Here is a 12472-nt window from a genome sequence, read left to right as displayed (position 1 = left end):
AAGGAAATTAAAGCAGAAAAGCGAAAACTAATCGAGAGCCTAGAACGTGAAATTGAATCGGAAAAATTAAAACCAAACAAAAACAGCGCAAAAATTAAGTCTCTGAAAAAAGAAGCGTGCGATTTAAAATACGACGGCGGAGTTTTTGTAAGAACGAAACAAATCATAGTGGAAGAGGGCGAAATTCCATCAAAAGCTCTCTTCCAAATGGAAAAGAACAATCAAAGCAAAAAAACAATAAAAGAAATAATAAGCGGGAACAATGTCTTCAGCGACACCGCGAATATCCAAAACACTATAAGGAGTTACTATAAAAATCTTTACAAAGTCAGAAAACACTGCCAAGAAAAACAAGAACCATTTCTCAATAAAATTTCTAAAAGTCTTACCAACGATGAAAACGCGTTTCTAAACATAAAATTTAGCAGCGAAGAACTGCGCAAAGCCGCAAACTCCCTAAGCAGAGGGAAAACACCAGGGATAGACGGAATTCCAGTGGAGTTCTATTAAGATTACTGGGATGTCTACGGGGAGGAACTCACTACCCTTGCGAACGAAAACCTTTTCGACAATAAAAACCAACTGTCGTGGTCCCAGCGAACGGCCCTTATCAGTCTCCTTCCGAAAGACGGAGACCCCAAAATGATACAAAACTGGAGGCCGATATCTCTGCTGTGCGCCGACTATAAAATCTTGACGAAAGCGCTCGCGCTAAGGCTGGCAAAAATCCTCCACAAAATATTGGAACCGTCTCAGACGTGTTCCGTTCCAGAGAGACAAATCTTCTCTAACATCTTCCTGACTAGAGAAATAATAGAGTACACTAACAACAAAAACGTCGAAAGCTTTCTCTTGACCATAGATCAAGAGAAGGCGTTCGACAAATTAGACCGAAAGTTCCTCTTTAAAATCCTCGAAAGATTCAATCTTGGTAAAAACTTTGTAACAGCAATAAAACAAACAATGAAAAACACCCAGTCTCTAATTCTTAACAACGGTTACATGGGAAAACCCTTTAACATAAAGAGAGGCGTGAGGCAAGGAGACCCGATCTCCCTCATGTTGTATTGCATAGCGGTAGAATCTTTGTCACTAGAGATTAAAAGCAACAAAAACATTGAAGGCATTCCCATACCAGGCACCAAAAACAACCTTAAGGTAATGCAGTATGCGGACGATACCACTTTATTCGCTAGGAGCCCCGAATCAATAGAAGAACTTTTTAAGATATTAAACGATTTCGAACAGGCGACCGGTTCCAACATTAACAAATCAAAAACCAAAGGACTTGCGCTCGGCGACTTTGATTACACTGATTATGAACGCCTTATAAAACAAAGCAACCTAAAAAACCACAACATAAACTGGTGTAATCAGAGCGGGATAAAAATACTAGGCATTACCTTTTACACGGACCTTGATGTGACTGCTGCCGTCAATTGGAAAAAAGCCGTGGAAAAATTTAAAACAAAGCTAAAATCTTTTAAATACAGAAATGTCTCGCTTCGTTGCAAAGGCATATACGTCAACACGCTCGCTTTGTCAAAGGTTTGGTTTGTAGCCAACTTTTTCCCGGCAAACAAATCCACGGAAAAAGAAATAAAAAAAGAAACATCCGTGTACCTCTGGCAAAGCGACTACGCGGAGCCGATCAAAAGAAAAATCTTCAATCTGCCCGCGTCAAGAGGAGGACTGGGTATCCTCGATGTAACACAACAGTGCTTAGCGCTAAGGTCAAAACACATCCTAAAACTACAAGAAATAGAGCCCCCCCACGAGAGTGTCTTTTTTCAAAAATACATTTTGGCTATGTCTTTATCTGGCCTAGCAAACAGCAAATACCCGCAATGGCGCTTTTTAACAAAACATGATTTCCCAAAAACGCTAAACAGCCCGCCTTTTTACTACAAAGATGTAATAGCAAATTTAAAAGAAAACCTTACCATTTTCGATCTCAAACTAAAAACGACAAAAAATATTTACCTCCTTCTAGCAAACGCGCAAAACAACCGCGATCTTGAACACACGGAAAGAACATGGAACGCCACTTTTCAGAAAGTCCTACCGTGGACGCGCATCTGGGAGCGCAGCTTTAACTCCTACGCGCAAGGACCTAGCCAAAACACGTCGTGGAGACTGCTTCACAACAGTCTCCCGACCCTTGAAAAAATCAAAAATTGGAAAAAGAACCGCGGCAGGGGTAGCACTTTGTGCAAAACTTGCAACCTCACCGAGAATACCCTACACCCCTTCTTGCTTTGCAAAAAAGCGAGAACGGTATGGAAATCCTTCAAAACAATCTATGAGACACTTCTACCACAAAAAAAATTCAATATTGTGCATGCGATTTTTTTCATGAACATTGAAGAACGTACAAAAATCGATCTCACCGCAAAACTAGTGACAACGATTACTAACATAGTAATAACAGAGCTATGGAGATCAAGGAACATGAGGGAAAAAGAAAACAAAACCGAAACTGCTACGGCGGTAGTAGAAAAGATAAAATCAGAAATAAAATACATTTGCAAATCAAAATACAACAAATACGCTAGGGAAAATAATGTGGAAAAATTCCACAGCATGATATCAATAAATAATGCCTTATGTGACGCAAAAGACAAAACCCTTAAATTTACATTCTAAATAATAACACCACTTCCCCACGGATATGTCCAATGGATCCCCGTGGGACCGGAGGATGTATGTTTTTATTTTAAGGGCGTGGTGTAATAACCACGCTTTTATATTTTAAACTACGACATCCACACGAATATGTCCAAAAGATCCCGGTGGATCTGGAGGATGTATGTATATATTTTAAGGGCGTGGTGTAATACCCACGCTTATATATTATAAACTACGCCAAAATCTCTTAAACTCTTCTTCTTATAAAAAGGCGAGCTGTTAAACATATAAAATATATCAACTGAGAAAAATAAATAAATAAATAAAAAATCCTGTACATATCAAATAGTCCACGGATATGTCCAAGGGATCCCAGTGGATCCTGAGGATGTATGTATTTTTTATAAGGGTGTGGGGTAATAGCCACACTTATATATTATAAACTGGAATTAACAATGTAAATTCTTATTTGTAAATAAATAATGACGTAAAAAAAAAAAAAAAAAAAAAAAAAAAAAAGTATCTGTTCTTATCAGTTTAATATCTGGTACGCCGGCATAGTCCGGCTCATATATTAATCTGATTTTTGGCATTTGGTCAAGGGATCGTAGGTTTACCTCGCCCTGACCGCGGGTTGCCTCGGCGTTGCACTACTGCTGAGTGCGGCCCATTAAAAAGAGGAAAAAAAAAAAACGGAACGATGCGGTTAGGGTCCAATCAAAAAACCACAATTGCGAAGATTGGGGCACGTCCGAGGCTCCCCACACAACGGGAAAGGCATACTTACCTGACGGGGAAGTAAACCTGATCAACATGGGGCTTCTTCCAGGGTGAGGCTCTTGCATTGCACTTCGCCTGGGCTGACCCCTGCGATTACCGCTAACGTCGGTAACTCGACCGTACAATTTCTGGTAGTGGGGGCCTGCGTTCGCGCTCGCCCCCTTTAAAGATGCAAAAAAAAAAAACCCTCACTCAGCCCTCTATGAGTTACTGGACGTAAACGAGTATTTGAGAAAAGGTATATTTTATTTGTATTTATATGTTATGTATATATCCTCGAGTGAAGATTTGTCAGTGAGAAGGTAAACAAAGCCTCCTAAAAGTGTAAACACATTTTATTTCGTTCAAAAGTTCTTTGTTGTTTTTTTTTTTTTTTTTTCTTATAAAATCAATGAAAATCTAGTCGCAACCAGTAAGCGTGATCGAACGGCTGCAACACCAGAAATCATTCAATGAGTGGCTGTAATAAAAAACAATAATGGTAATAATTGTTGAAAGAAAAAAAAATAGTCGCAATAATAAAATTATGATAATAATAGTAAGATTGAAAATAATAACAATCGTAATAATGGTAATAAAAGATGATGATAGCAATAACAGACTAATAATAATACCAACAGCAACGATAATAACGATAATAACAATAGTAATAATCATAAAAAATAAGTAATGGCAATAACAAACTAACAGTAATGATAGTAACAACAATAGTAACAATTTCCATCCATTTTTGTATATTTCATATTGGATTCTGGTATATTTTTTGACTTGTAGTTTATGACTTGAAAACAGCTATTATTGCATGTTTGGATCAGTTGCAGCAAGTCTACAAATCAACTTCGCGTAAGTTTCCAATGCCTTAACAATAATCTTTGAACAGGTGTGTAGCTATGAAATTAGCCTTTGGTATTGTTTAGATTGCCGTTTTGGAACGATTGCAACATAGCTTGAATGTTTGGCAACACACCGCTGCTCGCGATTGTAACACCAAACAACAGCTTGTTTAACTTCTTCGTCGTTGCGAACAGCTAGCTGCAAACGACGAGGAATGATCCTGGCTCTCTGGTTATCGCGTGCAGCATTACCAGCTAGTTCTAAGATTTTCGGCGGAGAGGTTTTCAAAAACTCCAGCTAAGTAGATGGTGCGCCTAAACCGATGAGATTAGACACGACCAACAGGAAACTGAAGAAAGCCACTCTTAGCCTTAGCTTTTCCTCCTTTTCCACGTGCTAACATTTTGTTTTCTACTGAAAACAGACTGACAGACTAGAGATCTCGTGCGGCTTTTTGTTAAACAGAAAAGAGTTTTTTAACCAATAGTAAAAAAGAAATAAACAATGCTCAAATGACGTAATCTTTTAAAAACCAATAGAAGTGCGTAGAACGGAAAAGTTATCAAGTTGGAAACCACAAATCTACTTTAAATTAAATCCAGTTGCAATGCAATGAAAACAAAGAAGAAAAAATTTTCACTGCTAAACTCGTCGAAATGGTCTGACGCACCAAAAGCCGGAGGAAAACAAGCGCCAAAGGTGGCAAAAAAAGGCGAGAAGCGCGCTGGTAAGAAAGGCGGAAAAGTCGCTGGAACTGGTGACAAGAAGCGCAAGAGAAAGAGACGAGAGTCTTATGCCACACAAACTTTAAAAACATTATACGCATTAGAAAATGGGTTCAAATGAAAATATCTGTTGCAATCGTTATATTTTATGGAGCAAACATCGCCGAGAACAAATTAGCTGCTAAAATAAAATACTCGAGTTGTTCTAATCCGTCTTAGTCTATGAACAACTGAAAACCTATCTGTTTTTTGTTGTTGTTGTTTTTTTGTTTGACTTGTTTTTTTTCTTCTTTTTTTTTTTCTTTTTTAGAAACGAAAACTATAAGAACTCTATTCCTGCAAAAAAAAAAAAAAAAAAAAAAAAATCAAATTTTAGCAAATTACTATTGGCTCCTAGTATTATTTGTTTGTCACCATGTTTGTGTGCGTCAAGAATGTATAAATTGCATTCAGAATTGTCAATCAAACCAGAGTCCGATTTTTCTTTTTCATTTCTTCGTTGATGATTATAGAAAGACAAACAGCAGCACATTTCTTCCTTCCAGGCGTTGTATACTTATTTAATTATATTCTTATTGGCGCTTACAAGACAGTTAATGTAGTCTTTTGTGGTAAATTTTAAAACTATTAAGCATTAATAGGTTAGTTACGAAATAACGAATGTTGTTAATGCTGGTAAGAAAATACTAATAACGAGGAAGTGGATGCAATGTGCTACCGTTGGTACTAACCATAATTTGATCACAAATGGAAAAGAAAGAAAAGAAAACAAAAAACTGTTTGAATAATTTCTTTTGAATAACGAATGTTTTTCTTTAGGAAGGTTGCAGAAAATAAAAGATTGAGAGAGCTTAACTACTTCTTGATTAGAATATGATCATTTTATGTGCAACTGAGGCAGAACATCGTTTTTAAAAATCATTATTCAAATTTAATCATTAGATCTTGCTAAAATTTTTGTTTTTTTGTCATTAAATGCAAAAAATTTAACTTCTGCTTTTTTTAAAAAAAGAATCACACAAAGGCTTGGGCACTAGTATGAAACCGCAAGCTCTAAGATATCTAAAAGCATGCACTATCTTCCGACCATTCGCTGGGCACGGAAAAAACACATACTACATTTTAGTCACTGTGTATTAAGGTATGCATCAAATACTTGCCAATCGTATTTCGTTCATTTCGGGGTGTCGGGAAGGGGAACAATGAAACAAATAAAAGCTTACGATCGAATGATCACGTACACTTTTCATCATTTAACTGACAGGTAAACTGAAGGAGTTACTACGCTCCACGAATTTAGTTTAACTTAGTTACTTAGTTACTACGATCTTAGTTTAACAACGGTGTAGTGGTTACGCGCAGTCCTACTAAAGTTATTGGTGTCGGCCTAGCGTCAAGGAGCCGAAAAGGTGCTTTTGGTTTGTTTCGAATAAAAAAAAAAAAAAAAAAAAAAAAAAAAATGGAAGAAAAGAGTATCTAAGACAAAACCAAGACAAGTGAGTTTAGAGGAGTTCCATTTAAGTTTTTATCATTTATCAAGAATGCTTTAAGTAACAAAAAGTACTGCGCTACTTATTTTCAATGTTTTCTACCTTATATTTTAAAACTTGAAGCAGTTTAGCCACTACTGTTTTGTACACTTTACTCTCTCAAGTCTTCAAAAATACTTAAAAATAGTTCCTGATTAAAAAAAAAAAATAATGCTTAGAAATAAATTTGCATTTTTAGGGGTAGTCACAAGAGACTTTCAGAGTCCGTCTTGAGTTCCTGAAATATCTGTATTAAAATCTGCACTACCACTGCTACTACTGCTACTCACAAGAGCATCCCAGTGAGCGAGGAAAAGTGAGGAGTTCTTCTCGCTCGTATCGGTGAGTGAAACAGAAGAAGCATCTTTCTGAGAATTTCTTCTTCTAGTTTGTTCACAGCTTTATTTCTTTTACAGTTAAACTGACACAAGGCCAACAAATGAATGGTCAATTAGGGATACTTTTCAATGGACAATCTGTCCACTTCTTTAAAACAATCCTTTAGTTTGATGAAAGATACGTGACAATTTTTTTTTTAAAAAATGGCATGTTCAATGCACTTTGAATCAAACCTTTTGTTTGGCTTTTTCATAACATGGCTTTTCAATGTTTTACAGAGTTTCTGTTAAAATTAACCCAGCCTCAGGTAGCAAGTCTAAGCATTGAAAATAAAATGTCGAAAGTACTGAATTTTGAGTGTACATATGGTTCTGGGGCAAGGTTGGTTAAGGGTTAAGTTAGGTTAGCATCAGACTTGGCTCAATTGTGGCTGTAACTTAATTGTAATTAAATGTATTTTCATGAAGTAATTGTTATTGTATTTTATAAGGTACAGTCACAAGTAATTGTAATAATATGACTTGTAAGTGAATTACAAGTGCAAGTCATTGTAATTCAGTTGCTATTAAAATTTCGAGTAATCCTAATTCAATTACATTTACAATTGAAATTGACCCAAGTCTGCTAGATAATATTTTTAACTTTGTTCTCCATCAATCCTGAGGTTCTATAATTTAAGCAAATACATTTTTAGGCTTGATTTAGGTTGGGCAACATGTAAAAAATGTAATATATTAAAAATTTTTAAAAAAAACTTTGCATTGTTCCATTCACCACACTCTGTGAGTTTGTGAAAAATCGAGATATGATGTGCAAGGCTTTTCATGATTTTCTTCGTTATCTCTGCCATAAATTCATTAGTTGGCCTGACAATCTACAATTGCTCGATTGCAAAGTTCCCTGCAGTTTTCTGTATGGCTCTGTGGCTATTAGCATGAATAGAAATGAATTTGTTGACATTCCACCTGATTATGATGAAGGCTAGCTATATCTTCCAGTATGGTGCTATCTCTATCAGTCCCATGGTTATCTGTGGTCCAGGACTGAGAGCGCACTGTTTAAATGTCCTAAGGTATTGGCATGACGCATGGATGCATGAATATATGTACCCATGCATGTATGTATGTATGTATGTATGTATGTATGTATGTATGTATGTATGTATGTATGTATGTATGTATGTATGTATGTATGTATGTATGTATGTATGTATGTATGGAAAATTGTATGTATGTATGTATGGAAAATTGTATGTATGTAAGTATGTATGCATGTTTGTATGTAAGTATGTATGCACGTTTGTGTGTATGCATGCATTACTTTTGCTAACATGATGCTGTCAACTGTAATTTAGGGTCATAAGTTTGTCCTTTTCCATTTGTCGTTTGATGTTTTGAGTGTTTTAGGTCACTTTTTTAAATTGTTTTACCTTTTTGTCAGTAAACATTTAAGGAGTTCATTTCTTCCAATAAAATGCTTTGTTTAATATATATGTAAACTGAAGTATTTCAAAAATATTTCTTGCTACTCAGTTTAAAGTCTTAAATTAGTTTACACCGTCCAAATTTTTAAACTTCAACTTTGTTTTTTAGATTTTAGTTTGTGAGAAATTGCTATTTGGGAAAAGTTTGAGGCTAATGACAAACAAATCTTCCTAAGCTCTGCTGTTTTGGTGATGGATTAAAGTACCATCGTTACAACAGATGAAAAGAACATTTAAATACAGAGGTTCTCCAAATGTTTTTTGACAGAAATTGATTCAACTTGGCTTTTGATCGCATTATGCATTTGAATCTGCTGCTGCCCAGTGTTATTTTTAAATCTTGGTTAGTTGGGTTATTTCTGAAAGAAGGTTAAAAAACCCAAATGTTTTAGAATGAAATTGTTGCAGTTTTAGTTTCATACAACGAGCCCATGTTTTCATTGTTCAAACTTACAGTTACCCATCGACTTATTCAAATGCCCACAAGTTTTTTCGTTCAAAGGGAGGGAGCCAGCACACAAATTCGTTGAAAAAGTATCGCTTCTCGGCCTAATGGCTAAGATCAAGTGTAGTATCTTTTGATTGATTTTAGTAAAAGTTTTAAAAAAAGTTTTATTGAGTTTTTATTGAGTTTTGAAAAATTAGTGATTTACGTCGGTGGTTATTTTATGGTTTTCAAGTAGCCGCGAAGACTAGAAGAGACGCCGCGTAAGAGACTCTATTCATCTAAACGTTCTTTCCTCCTTTGCAGGGGAGAAAACGTAACTTTCTTTCTGTAGCGAAGCCTTTGCTACAGAAACTTTTTTCTGCTAGTTTTAATCAACTAGTGTGACTCTTAAGGTATACAGCTTTTGCTGTATATCAACTCTTTATCAAAGCCGAATTTATTTCGCAGGGTTTTTTCACAGATTTCCTTTGACAAAAATCTGAAAAACTTCTCACCTAGCTAAGAAGTATACTTCAGCTAGATTTATCAGAAAATACTAAATAAACTTATCCAGTTTTTTCTCAGTTGCTCTTACTGACCCAAATAAAACCTAACATGTCTGAAGCAACTCAAACACAAGTTCATGAGACGCAAACTCTTATGGCTGAAAGCTCAAAGATTGCCCTGAGCATAAGCAACGCCATGTCACATCTCACTGCGCCACATTCTACAGACCAAGGCATGGTGAATAATAAAGACCAGAATCAACCTTCAAACCCAGTACTCCAAAAACCAAACGATCTGGGAACTAGACAAACAAAATCTTTCGCGGAAGCTTTAAAACTCACCAATCCATCGACTAATAAACAAAACAACCTACCAACATCCTTAGTACAAAAGAAAGAGGAGATACACAATCGAATATTTCAAACTGTATCTTACACTCCTGATCAATCCCCCAGAGGAATTGAAAAAAAAAGTCAAAGAAATACTCACAACCATATCAAAAGAAATAGGAGTAGGAACTGTAAATTCGATACAATATACAGGAAAAGGACAGTACACAGTAGAAATGAAAACGAGAGAACACGTTCAAAAACTCCTAACAAAGAATCTCCACTTCCCGGGAGACATTCAAAATGCTCCGGTAAAACCGAGAAGAAACGCGACGCTTCTCATCACAATCAAAACTGACGCATCTACCCTCAATGAGGAAATCGCCCAAGCAATCGCCCCATACGGTAAGATCTTAAACATTAGCTACGGCTATTATAGTGACTGCAAAACTATACGTGACGGCCGACGACTGATTCACTTAGTCCCAACAGTCAACATTGACAAAATTCCACCGACAGTCCTTATTGACTACAGAGTACACCAAATGTACTTCAGAGGAAAAACAATGCCCACAAAACCCCCACAAAAAGAAAAAGAAACAGAAGACCTACTCCGTGACCTTGAAATATCAGACACAGACCAGGAGAACGACGACATGTCACAGGACGGAGAAGAAACTGAAAAAAAGACAGACACCACAGTAGAGACCCAAATCCCTCAACCAAACAACGAAATCAAAAAACCTGCAACAGACACGAACGAAGAAAAAACAGACAAACCCCCCGCAACCAACGACTCAAAACCGTCGACAAAAACCGCAGAGACAACAAACAAACCAAAAACGACAGACACACCGAGACAAAACCAACCCTCTCAGGAAAACCCCCCCCAGACTGCCATACCCACCTCAAATACCCCGATGGAAACAGATAACAAAGACAGCCCCCCAAAACCCACAAAGCGCAAGAGCGAAACAACACTGACAAAACATGGAAAACAAAGCCCGGAAAACCTTACAAAAACAAAAAGAAAACCACACGGACGCTAAACACAAAACACACAGACACAAACTCGAACCAAAAAGAGACAAAACCCGAAACCCAAAACAAAATCCTTCACAAACAAAACCTAATATAAAAATGACTACGAAACTGATGTCGATAAACACAGCGGGATTGCGAAGTAGACAGAGACGGAGACAAATCCTACACACAATGTGGAACTCTGAAAATGACATAATCTTACTACAAGAAACGCACATATCCCCAGACCTTTACAACGAAACAGAAAAACTGTGGCCAGGTACCATTCTATTCTCACCAGGGACAGAAAACACGGGAGGGACAGCCATATGTTTTAGAGACAAAGACCCGACAACAAGCAACGCCATAACAGACAAAAATGGACACTACCAAATACTGGATGTAGAACTTCACGGACACAAAATAACACTAACAAATGTCTACGCCCCATCAGGAGGACAATACAAAAAACAAAAAGACAGAGAAAGACTGTGGACGAAGTTACAACACACCCTAAAAGACAGGACAACGCCGGAGAGCATACACATACTGGCCGGCGACTTCAACATGACAGAAAATGCAATAGACAGAACTTCCGTAAACGAATACTTACAAACTTGTCTATCACAAAACGCCCTAACTGAACTCAAACACACTCTAAACATTGAAGACATATACCGCAAACAAAACCCATCGACCAGACAATACACATACCTACATCACATCACGACGACCAGGACAAGACTAGACAGGATCTATACTAGCAATAGTATAGGTCATTACATAACAAACACAAACATGATCCCGACAACAATGACTGACCATTATAACGCCCCCCAAATCACAATTACCTTTAACAAAATTACGCGAGGGAAAGGGCTGTGGATAATGAACAACGCACTGCTTACAGACAACAACTACATAAAATTAATGACAAACACAATAGACAAACAAAAAGCCACAAAACACCTCTACCGCGACATAACAGAATGGTGGGAGAATACAAAACAAACAATCAAACAAAAGACAGTAAAATACGCAAAAGCACTAACAAGACAAAACCGAAAATACGAGACATACCTACGTAAAAGACTAAGAAACACAATAAAGAAGGAAGAGAGACTGAGACGGGACGACCAAATAAGTCAACGCTTGAGAACAAGACTAGAGGAAATCGAAAAAAAGAAAGAAGAGGGTGCACGGATAAGAACAAAAATAGACTGGAACAATGACGGTGAACGCAACACTAAACTCTTCTTTTCTCTAGAGAAACAAAAAACAGCCAAACGCTCAATAACACAACTAAAAGACGAAAACGGGACAGTCAAAGACAAACAAGAAGACATACTGAACATTATGAGAAACTTCTACAAAAACCTATACAAAAACGAAACTCTAGACGAAACAGGCCAAGACGAAATACTTAAAAACACAAAACTACCGAAACTGTCGAACGAACAAAAAAACAAATGCGACAAAGAACTCACGGAACAAGAAATAACAAAAGCATTGAACAACACCAAAAACGGCAAATCCCCAGGCTCAGACGGACTAACACCGGACTTCTACAAAAAGTTCTGGGAAATCCTGGCAAAAGATTTTACCGACATGACGAACGCGGTACTAAACAGAAAACTCCTGACCCCCACACAAAGACAGGCAATACTGACATGCATATACAAAAACGGAGACAGAAAAGACATAACGAACTGGAGACCGATTTCACTTCTAAACACAGACTACAAACTGATAACAAAAACGCTGACAAACAGATTTAAACAGACGTTACCACACATAATTAGCAAACACCAGACAGCATGCGTACCGAACAGACAAATGCACATGAACCTCATATACACACGCGACAT

At 37.1% G+C, this 12472-nt stretch overlaps 2 protein-coding genes, 1 non-coding gene and 3 pseudogenes across 8 annotated transcripts in view; all 6 read left to right on the top strand.

Annotated features, from left to right (window-relative positions):
- Positions 1-12472, top strand: part of LOC149877356 (uncharacterized) — a 243389-nt gene that overhangs the window by 39079 nt on the left and 191838 nt on the right. The window lies entirely within an intron of this gene.
- The window catches only part of LOC149877360 (uncharacterized), a 253109-nt gene that overhangs the window by 82548 nt on the left and 158089 nt on the right, over positions 1-12472 (top strand). For 2 of the 4 annotated variants that reach the window (XM_090073853.1, XM_090073851.1), the window contains exon 1: positions 6062-6108. The exons of the other annotated variants lie outside the window; for them this stretch is intronic. The gene's annotated coding sequence lies outside the window, so the exon portion shown is untranslated. Of the gene's footprint in view, positions 1-6061; positions 6109-12472 lie in introns of those variants that run through there. 4 annotated transcript variants of the gene reach the window in all.
- The window catches only part of LOC149877363 (uncharacterized), a 112600-nt pseudogene that overhangs the window by 10520 nt on the left and 89608 nt on the right, over positions 1-12472 (top strand). The window lies entirely within an intron of this gene.
- On the top strand, positions 3090-3304 carry LOC149877375 (U2 spliceosomal RNA; annotated as a pseudogene).
- LOC149877374 (U1 spliceosomal RNA) lies at positions 3408-3571 on the top strand. The gene has a single exon (XR_016448266.1). It is a non-coding gene; the product is annotated as a U1 spliceosomal RNA (small nuclear RNA).
- Positions 8855-8943, top strand: LOC149877373 (U2 spliceosomal RNA; annotated as a pseudogene).

Source organism: Hydra viridissima, unplaced genomic scaffold (assembly GCF_058129835.1).
Source record: "Hydra viridissima isolate aposymbiotic clone 2 unplaced genomic scaffold, HvirCarnegie_v1 scaffold_16, whole genome shotgun sequence".
NCBI lineage: Eukaryota > Metazoa > Cnidaria > Hydrozoa > Anthoathecata > Hydridae > Hydra > Hydra viridissima.
The sequence above is the reverse complement of the archived record's forward strand: the minus strand, read 5'-3'. Positions and strand labels throughout refer to the sequence as shown.